At 41.8% G+C, this 12,132-nt stretch overlaps 1 pseudogene; it reads left to right on the top strand.

Annotated features, from left to right (window-relative positions):
- Positions 1–6,955: 6,955 nt before the first annotated feature.
- LOC129650968 (thymosin beta-4-like) lies at positions 6,956–7,202 on the top strand (annotated as a pseudogene).
- Positions 7,203–12,132: the final 4,930 nt, after the last annotated feature.

Below are 12,132 nucleotides of genomic sequence, written 5' to 3'. Positions count from 1 at the left end.
AAAACCATCAACATGCATGTCAGTTAATGCCAGTTGGGATGACACTGGCAGTTTTTAAGGATCCAGTTAAGTGTTGTGCAGAATGCATTCCAGTATGGGTTTATCTGATTGCCTCTCCTTGTTTAGATTCAAGCTAGTATTTGTCCCTTGTCTTATTGACAGTCATAGATCCTTGAGGAAAGTTACCATTTCCTCTAGGACTTCTGTTAAAAACTTGAGTTCCTTTCAAGTCGTTGCATTAATCTGGGCACAGCTACTACAACAATGAAATCCACAGCTTTAGAGCTGAAACAAGATAGATTTTAATTTCTCTCTCATATAAAGTTCACAGGTGAGTGGTAGCAGTCTTGATAGAGTGACTAAGCTTCATTAAGTCATTCAGGGACCCAGGGTCCTTTTGTCTTGTTCCATCATTGTCATCCTCGAGTATCTGTTCTTCATGAAGTCAATGCTGCCTCGCTAGCCCCATGTCTGCATTTCAGCTGCAGGAAAACCAAAAAGAGTAAAGTGCATGCGATTTCATTTTTTAAAGGATAAGACTTAAAAGTTGCTCTTATTACTTACATTTGTATTCATTGGCCAGACTCAACAGTTGGGCACAAAGGAGGCTGAAAAAAGCAATTAGTAGCTGGGAGGCCAATTTCCCAGCTAAAGCTCTAGCAGTTATATTTTAATAAAAGGAAGGAGCCAATGGACACTTAAGGACCATTATTGGTTTCTACCACAGTCATTCATTAGGTTGTTATTTCCTATGGTGAAGACTCAATACACAAACAAGTGAATTCATCTCCTTAACCTAACTATCTCCTTAGGTTCTCTTTCATGATACTTATTCAGATGTTTTCTTCTCTACATAGAGGTCTTCAGAAGTCTCTTAATGAAGTTTTAAAATATAAAAAGTAATTAGTAAAAAGAAATTACTAAACCTAATTTTTAAGGGTGGGGGATTGTCATCTCAGAAGATTTTTGCATCATTTCTCAAAGGCAGACCTAATGATTATGTCAAAGCTAATTCAAAAGGCAGAAACAAATTGCTTCCAACCCAGAATTGAGGTGTTTAACTTTTCATTCATTACTGGGTAATCTTAGGAGGGAAAGATATTTATTGGTAGGCTTTGCTAATGTATTAAAGAATGTGAAAACACTGAAAGGTAGCTATAGCATGATAATGCCAACAATCACCTTAGAGGTTGTTGTTCAGTTGCTTAGTCATGTCCAACTCTTTGTGACCCCATGGAATGCAGCACATGTTGCCCAAATTTATCTCATCTTACTTTTTATTTATTTATTCTTTAGCCACCATGTGGCATATGGGATTTTAGTTCCCCGACCCATGCCCTCTACAATGAAAACAGGGTTTTAACCACTGGACCACCAAGGAAATCACTATATCCTTATTTTATATGTGATGAAAATTATAGATGCCTCCTAGCTAGTTAACTGTAGACCTGGACTTGGAACCAGATTTCCTGACTGTGGTTCTGATTCTCCCTTCATATTAATATTAGACAGCCTCTCGTTGATCTAGAGTCAGTTTCTCCATCCTCACATATCTGACTCATTTACTAGAGTCCAGGTAACATCTCCATCTCTTCCAAGTTACCTGAAAAAGAAGTGCATTTTAAAAAGCAAAACAAATAAAGAAATCTTGGGAAATATTTGCTGAGGTCATGCCTTAGAATCTCTTTGAAGCTTACAGAAGAACACTTGGTACCTCAGACCCAGCATATCCACCTTCCTTCATACTTAAGGATTATTTGTGCCATTTCTGCCAGATTCCATGTCAGTCCGCCTAACTCCCAGAGCCCTTTCCGATATCACACTCATGTAAAACTATGTCTGTCAACAGCTTCCAAGGCTTCATAGAAAAGCAAAAATCAAGCAGGAAGTCATAACACTTTCTTTTGAATACTCTTTCCACTCTGATAGGAAAGGGCCTTACAGTATTTTATTTATTTTTCTTTTGACTCTGTATTTTTATTGTGAAAGAGTTCAGATATAAAAATAAGAACAGGGAATAAATAATATTACATGAATATACCCACTACAGCATTTAAAGAATTCTTTTAAAAAATATATATAATTTAATTAATGAATTTATTTTTGGCTGTGCTGGGTCTTTGTTGCTGCTTGGGCTTTTCTCCAGTTGTGGCAAGTGAGGGTTACTCTCTAGTTGTGCTGCTCAGGCTTCTCTTTACGGTGGCTTCTCTAGTTACGGAGCATGGGCTCTAGGGAATTCGTGCTTCAACAGCTGTAGCACACGGGCTCAACAGTTGTAGCTTCTGGGCTCTAGGGCACAAGCTCAATAGTTGTGGCAAACGGGCCTAGTTGCTCCTCGGCATGTGGGATCCTCCTAGATCAGGGATCGAACCCGTGTCTCCTACACTGGCAGGTGGATTCTTTACCACTGAGCCACCAGAGAAGCCCAAGAATTCTTAACATTCTGCATTATCTGCTTCGGAATATTTTTTTCAGGATATAAAACATTATAGTTACTCTCAAGGTTTGGTTTCATTCTGTTCCTTTCTTTCTCTTTCTCCCTCCCCAGGGATAATTAATAATTGAAATTTTCTCCTTTGAAGTCTTCCATATCGGTCACTGCAGATCTTTGAAAGGTAATTTGGGGTTCATTTCTGCCCTGGGTTAATATTGGGGGATCAAAGATAGTGTCACAGAAACAGCCTCTAGCTGGGAGATATGAAATGAGTAAAAGTAATGTATCATATTTTATGAAATGCAGGAGGAGGCAACACTATTTTGTGTAGTGTCATTTATGGGAAAAAAAGAAAAAACAAGCCTGCCAAGTAAACCTTGCCATAATGCTTTGTTCACATATTATTTTTATTTTATTAAAGTACTTATTAAAAACAGTTCTTTTGACGTAGGCATCAAGTTTTACCATGTATTACTGTGTATATACATAAAAGTCAATGGTGTTCCTAGAATTTCTTCACTTTTTTCGATTCAGACACTGATGTCCATATTTTTTCACATCACATTGGTGCCAGTTAGAGCATAGATGATGCCTCCACTTCTTAAAATGTATTCAGGGTTTTCTTCATGCCTCCGATCCTCATTCTTCTGGTCTATCAAGGAGAGCTGCCTCACAGAAAGCTCCTGGCCACCAGAAATTCTGAGAAACTTTCAGATGAAAGTATGAAAAATGCACATCATGAAGTTGATTTTTTTAAGTAGTAATTACTCATTGTACTCCTATCCAGAATAAGATATTTAATAGAACCCAAGACATTTTTGAGCTTCCCAGGTGGCGCTAGTGGTAAAGAACCTGCCTGCCGGTGCAGGAGACAAAAGATACATGGGTTCAATCCCTGGGTGGGGAAGATCTCCTAACCCACTCCAGTATTCTTGCCTGGAGAATCACATGGCCAGAGGAGCCTGGCTGGCAACAGTCCATAAGGTCGCAAAGAGTCAGACACGACTGAAGCAACTTAGCACAACAAGCACACACAAAACATTTTAACTCAGAGTGAAAGGGGAGGCGAGTTAAATTTCCTACCAGTCTGCTTTAAGGAGAAACTGTGATGCTGAAGGGGCTTCCCAGGTGGCACTAGTGGTAAAGAACCCACCTGCCCATGTAGGAGATGGAAGAGATGCAGGTTTGATCCCTGGTCCTGGAAGATGCCCTGGAGGAGGGCATGGAAAAACCAGTTCTGCCGCTTATTAGCAAGCTGATTAAGCTCACTGTACCCCAGTAATTTCCTCATAGGGTTGTGAGAGAATTAAAGAAGTTAGTTTGTGTAAAGCACCTAAGATAATGTGAGTGTTCATAATTATCCATCTTCTCAATCTTAAACCTTTCTAATTGCCTGATTCCAAGTTCTTTTTTTTTTTTTTTTTTTTAACTTCTTTTCACTGTTGGGAGGATCTCCACTCCAGGCCCTGGCTGCTAGGTGTGAGCTTGGCTCAGGGCAGGCCCTCTTCTCTCCCCACCCCCACCCCTCCCACTTGAATAGGGCTTGGTTTCAGTCAACTTTTCCTGGCAATGTCCCAACTCTGGTCACAGTGCCTGTTTCCAGGCCCAAAGCCTATTCCTGTTGGCCCTATTCACTGCTTCAGCGTCTGGCCCATAGAAGTGTTTGTCCAGTTTCTGGACTCAGCCATGTCTTCCTGGTTTTTTCTTTTTGTATTTTACCTGTGTTAAAAGATAAATTGAGGTTTATTCAAAATTTTGAGTTCCTTTGAGCAAAAACTGAATCAAATGAAGCAACAACAAACCAGAACTGGTTAGGAGCACTCCCCTACAGAGGTTAGAGGAAAGATTTTATAAGGAAAAGGTGGAAGCAAAGCAATGAACTTATTTGATTGGCTACAGCTCAATGTATTATTTGGAAAAGACTAATTGCTTGTGATTGGTTGTCCTTAGGTTTTGATTTCCTAACATAGAGGCATGTATAATCTTAGATTGTAGTCTGTTGACTGAAAAAAAAAGATACACAACATTAAAAGTTGCTGCTGCTGCTGTTGCTGCTAAGTCGCTTCAGTCGTGTCCGACTCTGTGCGACCCCATAGATGGCAGCCCCCCAATCTCTCCCATCCCTGGGATTCTCCAGGCAAGAACACTGGAGTGGGTTGCCATTTCCTTCTCCAATGCATGAAAGTGAAAAGTGAAAGTGAAGTCGCTCAGTCGTGTCCGACTCTTCGTAACCCCATGCACTGCAGCCTATCAGACTCCTCCGTCCATGGGATTTTCCAGGCAAGAGTACTGGAGTGGGGTGCCACGGCCTTCTCTGCATGAAAGTTGAGTTATGTTTTATTTGATGGACATTCTCAGGACTTCAAGCCTGGGAGACAGGACTCTCAGATTGCTCTGAGGGATTACTCCAAAGAGGTAAGGGAGGAGCCAGAATATATAGATGTTTTCGTGACCAAGGTCAGGTTCTTGAAACATCAAAAAATTACTATTAATTAAAGAAAATCAGATATCTCTAGTCAAGGAATTTAGAACTTTACTATGTGTGTGGAGCGGGGAGGGGCGAGGAGGATGCAAAAGTTGAAACTCATGGAACTCATTCCTTTGATATGCTTCTCAGCTATCTGGGCCCAGTATCCTGAGTTTTTCCATCCTGAGCCTCCTTAAGGTGCATCCTTGGGGATGACTGCAGTGATTGACAGCTTGACTGCAGGCATCCTGTTTCCATCCTGAGTTTTCTCAGGGCTTTCCATTGAAGGCGGCTGTAATGTGATGGCCTAATGGTTGCAGCATCCTTTGTTTACTGATATGGCAGCCAACATTTTTTCACTGACACTTAACATAGTCTGCTAAGGTATTAGAGCCACCACATTCTAATATCCACCTTGTTTAATTAACTTAACACTACTAATTGCCATATCTTTTGATCAGAGTGCATGATTAAGGTGTGGATTCCTTGTATCACCTTGGCTGGAGTTCTTAATCACGTTTATGCATCTCTGTCTCTTTCACTAATGCTCATATCTTATTCATCTTGACATCTAGTCCAGCACCTGACACAATCCCTGCTGCATGGTGGAGCTCAATAAAAATGATTAGATGAATAGAATGATTTTTTTTTAATTTAAATCTTTTTCTCAGCACCATTTTAAAATGTCTTGTTTAATTTGGAACTTCAAGTGTCTGTTCTTTCTTTTCTTATGAGAATTGGTTTTGAGGTCACAAATATCTGTTTGCTTTTTTTAGGCAATTAAAAATTTTTTAATTTATTTTTTATTTGTGGCTGTGCTGGGTCTTTGTAGCTGCATGGATTGTTTTCTAGTTGCTTTTCTCTAGTTTCAGAGAGCAGAGACTACTACTCTCCCATTGCAGTGGGCAGGCTTCTCATTTCAGGGCACCCAGGCTTCAGTAGTTGCAGCTCCTGGACTCTAGAGAACAGGCTCAATAGTTATGGTGCTTAGTTCTTCATTGGCATGTGGAATCTTTCCAGACCAGGGATTGAACCCATGTCTCCTGTGTTGGCAGGTGGATTCTTTACCACTGAACCACCAGGGAAACCCTAGGCAAGTTGTTGTTGTTTTAGTTTTTTTTTTTAATTAGCTTTATATTTTGGTATTGCAACTCTAGAAAAATTATAAAAGCAGTATAAAGAATTTCAGCTTCTCCTTCATTTAGATTCCCATTTACTACACTTGATAAAGAAGTTAACAGGCCCCAAATGGCATCATTTGTACTAAGCCCCATGTCAGCAAATGATTTAATACCTAGCTTAATGGCAGTTTCAACCTCCTCCAAGAATGTAATTTTAACTGGTTAGTCTGGAATTTCCAGGTCAGCACAAGTGAGGCAATCCCTCAAGACCCTTTTTGTCCCCCAAAGGAGCTTGACCTAAATCTCAATCTATCCACTCTTTGTTAGAAATTTCCATTTCTTGATCCTTTTCTGTCTATAAACACCTTTTCTGCTGCTTGGCAGAACTGTTTTCTGTTTGCTAGATAGGATCCTGCCTGATTCATTATTACTGAATAAAGCCAATTTGATCTTTAAATTTGCTCAGTTGAATTTTTTTAAAAAATAGTTTTGGTGGCAGTGCTGGGATTGAAGGAGGCTTTCAGCAGCTTCCCTGGCAGCTCAGATGGTAAAGAATCTGCCTGCAATGAGGGAGACATGGGTCCGATCCCTGAGTCAGGAAGATTCCCTGGAGAAGGGAACAGCAGCCCATGCCAGAGAAGCCTGGTGGGCTACAGTCCATGGGGTTGCAAAGAGTTGGACATGACTGAGTGACTAACACTTTGACTTTCCAGCAGTTTCAGTAACAAGAAACACAGACATGGCATCCCTTGAACCCTTAAGAGTTCTCTATCTTTCCTGCCATGTCCAAGGGCCATGGATAAATTTCCTCTCAGTTCTGAGCTCCACCATCTTTACATCAGGATTCTGATCTAATTGGCTTGCCACCATTCCCAGTTTGTTTGGAAGCTTTTCCCATTCTTCCCAGACTCTGCCCAGAGTCCACAGTGGGAAATGCTGGCTGGAGCTGGACTGGGTCCAATAACCAGACTAAGACTCTGGGCAGCCACTGCTCAACCCAGACTCCACTCACTCATATGCCTTGCTCTGCTTCCTCTGAAACCATGTCCGACAAACTTGGTATGGCTGACCTTGAGAAATGCGACAAATCAAACCTGAAGAAGAGAGAAGCACAAGAAAGAAAAATCCTCTGCCTGCAAAGGAAATGCTTGAATAGGAGAAGCAAGCAAGAGAGTCATAACAAGGCAGGAGCCACCAATATGAACTGTACATTCCACAAGCATTGCCTTCTTGTTTGACTTCTTATAGCTGTTTTCCTTCATTTGATGCAAAGAGGTTGGATCAAATTTAAGTGACAACACTGCCCCTTTTCACACCAAAGAATGAAGAACTGCTGGCAATGAGAGGCAGGCCAGCCCCCTCATCTGCCTGTCTTGCTGTTGGTGAAACAAAAAGCTGAATAGGACAACAGTGAAACCTAGAGTAAAAACCAAGTTGGTGCAAGGTGTCCTGAAAGCTATAAAATGTAGGGTTGTTTTTTTTAGCCTCAGGGCATGCAGCATCCCAGTTCCTTGACTGAGGATAGGACCTAGACTTTTGGCAGTGAGAGCATGGAGTCCTAACTCCTGAATGGCCAGAGAATTCCCTGTAAAATGCAAGTGTAATCACAATGCCGCTGTTTTGTTCAAAGGATTTTAATTATTATAATGTACACTTTTTAAAATATGCAAATAAAAAAATTTAAAACCAGGGAAAAAAAGGCCTGGGTCTGACTTGAGCTGTTCTGTGTTCAGAAAGCTGTTGCTAATGGGCATCTCAGAAGAATGCAAAACTAATGGGCTGGGGAAAAGCATTTAAGAGCTGTTGGAGCACTTGCCACCTACGTCAAAGCTCTCATGTTGAGATAAATTGGTCATGGAATAGGTTAGATTGTGTAGACAAGCCCTGGAGATAGCATTTCAAGTGACTCTGAGAGAACCGCTCCAAGGAGGCAGAGGGAGGAGTCAGGTTATATCGAAGTTTGCAACAAGGGGCAAGCAGTCTGAACAACAAAAAATTATTGTTAATTAAGGAAAACCAGATACCTCAAGTTAAGGAATTAGAGCTTTTCTATGTATGGGAAGATGCAAGAGTCCGGGTTCGCTGAAATCATTTGTATCACATGCATCTCAGCTACCTGGGGCCAGTATCCTGAGTTCCTCAGTGCTCACCTTAGGGAGCAGCTGTAGCCTAATAGCTGCCCAATGGCAGATATTGTTCTCCTTCCTCGGTCCCCCCAGGGCTCAGAAATTGGAGGGCTGGAATTGCTACTGACTGTGTCATCCTTGTTTACTAATAAAGCAGGAAATACTTCATTACTTCATTTCTCAATTGACACAGGTCACCCACAAACCTCAAAAGAACTTCTGTGCATTGAGGTGCACTTTAAAACACTGTGCGAGGGACTTCCCTGGTGGCCCAGTGGTTAAGAATCTGTCTTCCAATGCAGGGGATGCAGGTCAGGGAACTAAGATCTCACATGCCACTGAGCAAGTAAGACTTGACACAACGAAAAATAAAAAATATTTAAAAAAATAAAATAAAATAATGTGTGATTCCCAATCCAGCAGTAAATCCCTTTTAGGTATTAGTTTGTTTTAAATTTTATAGAGTTAAATTTGCTACATTTAGGCACACCAACTTATTTTAAGTCTAAGAATTATAGTCCTGGAAGCTGTGGATTTCAACAAAATGGCAAAATCTTACTAAAAACCACCTGGAATTGCAATGGCCACAAATGGAAATATTCCAATTTAGATAAAATTGTTTATTTAAGAAGTGAAGTTGAAAACAAGTTTTTCCAAGTCAAACAAACAGAATGGGAAACCTATTTTAATTGGTATGTGTGCTTAGGCTCTCAGTCATGTCCAACTCTTTGCAACCCCATGGACTGTAGCCCACCAGGCTCCTCTGTCCATGAAATTCTCCAGGCAAGAATACTGGAGTGGGTAGCCATTTCCTTCTCCAGGGGATCTTCCCAAACCTGCCACTGAACCTGGGTCTCCTGCATTGAAGGAGTAGTTTTTACTGTCTGAGCCCATTAGTATGCAGAAGCTTCCAGACAGCCTCAAGACAGAAGAGCGATGTGGCAGACTTTAGGCCCATCTGAAAACTCTCTTCCTGTGGCATTCTGGGTTCCATACAATAAACAAGGTCCTTCATCCTGCTCATTCATACGATAATGAATTCAACCTGCTCCAGATGCACTATCTGTGAATGGATTATCTTCTGAGATTAGTGTATTGATAAAAAGATAGAAAATTGGATGAGAGGCCATGAGTCTTATGAACTTGTGACCATAACTGAGCACTTTGAAAGGACTTTGGAAAAAGATTGTAAACAGGAAATCACCAAACTATCAGCCTTACAGCTACAACAGCGCCAAGGCCAGAGACCTATTTAACATCTGGATTTCTCCAATTGCAAACTCCTTGCAGTTCATCATCAAAACATGGGCCCAAGAATTGATGTCTCAGTTGTCATCAGCTGGGACACTGGAAAAGAGATTGTCCTCAAAGGCCTTATGCAAATTCTACAGAGTCAACTTAAATGCCCCCATGGGTGTGTGCGTGCTAATTCCCTTCAGTTGTGCTGACTCTTTGCAGCCCTCTTGCCTGGAAAATCCCATGGATGGAGGAGCCTGGTGGGCTGCAATCCATGGGGTCGCAAAAAGTTGGACATGACTGAGTGACTTCACTTTCACTTTTCACTTTCATGCATTGGAGAAGGAAATGGCAACCCACTCCAGTGTGCTTGCCTGGAGAATCCCAGGGACGGGGGAGCCTGGTGGGCTGCCGACTATGGGGTCGCACAGAGTCGGACATGACTGAAGCGACTTAGCAGTGGCAGCAGCAGGACTGTAGCCCACCAGGCTCCTTTGTCCATGGGATTCTCTAGGCAAGAATACTGGAGTGGGTTACTGTGCCCTTCTGCAGGGGATCTTCTCGACCCAAGGATCAAGCCCACATCTCTTACATCTCCTGCATTGGCAGGAGGGTTCTTTACCACTAGCACCACCTGGGAAACTCAAATGCCCCCATATCTACTTCCAAAGGAAGGTCCCTACATGGGCCCCTCCCAGAATTGGAAGGACTCTGAGAAGTTCTCTAGAAAACTGCCCCTTCAGTTCAGTTCAGTTCAGTTCAGTCGCTCAGTTGTGTCTGACTCTTTGCGACCCCATGAATTGCAGCACGCCAGGCCTCCCTGTCCATCACCAACTCCCGGAGTTCACTCAAACTCACGCCTCTAGTAATTCCTTTAAATAGCCAAGAGGAAGCTAAAACTAAAATTAATGGAAAATTCTGCTAAATTCTGGTAATAGATACCAGAGCCATACTTTCTATTTTAAATCTCACCCTCATAGAACAACAAACCCCCCAGGAGTGAAAATTAGATAGTTGGGGTATCTATTAAAATTCAGAGAGAGTTTCTATATCAAACAAATGGTGACCTTTTACTGAAAAGCATTTCTTTCACTGTGTGACACAGCCCAATCTTTTATGCAGAGCTCTCCTTTCTGAACTAAAAGGGCTGGGAATTTCTAGGCAGTTCAGTGGCTCACCCTGGCAGTAAAGAATCTGCCTGCAATGCAGGAGATCTGAGTTCAATCCCTGGGTTTGGAAAATTCCCTGGAGAAGGGAATGGCTACCCACCCCAGTATACAGAAGAGCCTGGCAGGCTACAGCCCACGAGGTCACAAAGAATTAGACACAACTGAGCGACTAACACTTTCTCTTTCCAGTGGTTAGGACTCCACATTCTCACTCTGTGGGCCTGGTTTTGATCCCTGGTTGGGGAACAAAGATCTCACATGCCACTGAGTGTGGCCAAAAAAAAAAAAAAAAAATTAAAATAAAATAAAAGGGCTAATATAGTTTGACATCCAATGGAGACCTCATTTTAGAATTTCCTGGTCAATCTGAACCTGATCTTTTATGTTCTTTACAATTTGTCTTTGATACAAAAAAAGAAGAACTCTAATAAAAATTCTTTGATTTAATGGAGGTGCCTAAAAATCTCTGGGCTACTTCTCATAGTGACTTTGGGAGACTACAAAATACAGTGTCTATAAAAACTCAAATAGATGACTAAGCCTCTTCCTAAATTACCTCAGTATCCACTAAAGTATGAGTCTATACAAGTGTGTGCATGCTCAGACCTCATGGATTATAGCTCACCAGGCTCCTCTATCTGTGGAATTTTCCAGGCAAGAGTACTGGAATGGGTTACCATTCCAATGGGTTATGGGATCTTCCTGACCCAAGGATTGAACCCACATCTCTTGCATCTCCTGCACTGGCAGGCAGATTCTTTACCACTGCACCACCTGAGAAGCCCTGGACAAGGCCACACACCAATAGTAGAAGACTAAATTACTCAGGAGTGATCGTTTCCTGTACCAGTCCATATATTGTAACACGCTGATTTTGCTGGTCTGAAAACCTAATGCATAGGATGGACATTTGTCAAGAACTTGAGAGCTATTGACAAGACAGTTCTCTCCCTGTTTCCTACTTGTTCCAAGTAGGATCAAGAGAAACATCCTTTTCTCACGAGTCCTACCAGACATAGGATTTTTCCATGTTGTGGACCTTTGTTCAGTCTTACTCAGCATCCCTGTAGACACCAACAGCCAATACTTATTTGTCTTCTCTTGGAACAATCAGCAATATATCTGGACAGTCAAGCCTCAAGAGTTCATTGTGGCCGTTTTTAACTTTCCTGAGTGTTCCACCAAGATTTAAGTCCCTCTAGTTCCCTGAGAAATTGACCCTTTCACAATATGAAATAGACAAGCCTCGTGGTGTGACTTTTACCAGAGACATCCATAAAGATTCTATTTATTTGCCACTACAATTAGCTGAAAAGGGACATAAAGCCTAAAAAACAATTCCAATTATCTGTGCATGCGTGCATTCTCAGTCACGTCAGTTGTGTCTAACTCTTTGCCACGCTGTGGCCTGTATCCTGACAGGCTCCAAAGGATCCTCCAGGCAAGAATACTGGAGTGGGTTGCCATGCCCTCCTCCAGAGGATCTTCCTGACCCAGGGATCGAATCCACATCTCCTGTGTCTCCTGCATTGAGGCAGATTCTTTACTGCTGAGCCACTGGGGAAGTACCTACAATGAT

The sequence above is a fragment of the Bubalus kerabau genome, chromosome 4, assembly GCF_029407905.1.
Source record: "Bubalus kerabau isolate K-KA32 ecotype Philippines breed swamp buffalo chromosome 4, PCC_UOA_SB_1v2, whole genome shotgun sequence".
Taxonomy (NCBI): Eukaryota; Metazoa; Chordata; class Mammalia; order Artiodactyla; family Bovidae; genus Bubalus; species Bubalus kerabau.
Note: the sequence above shows the minus strand (reverse complement) of the source record. Positions and strands in the feature narration are given on the sequence as shown.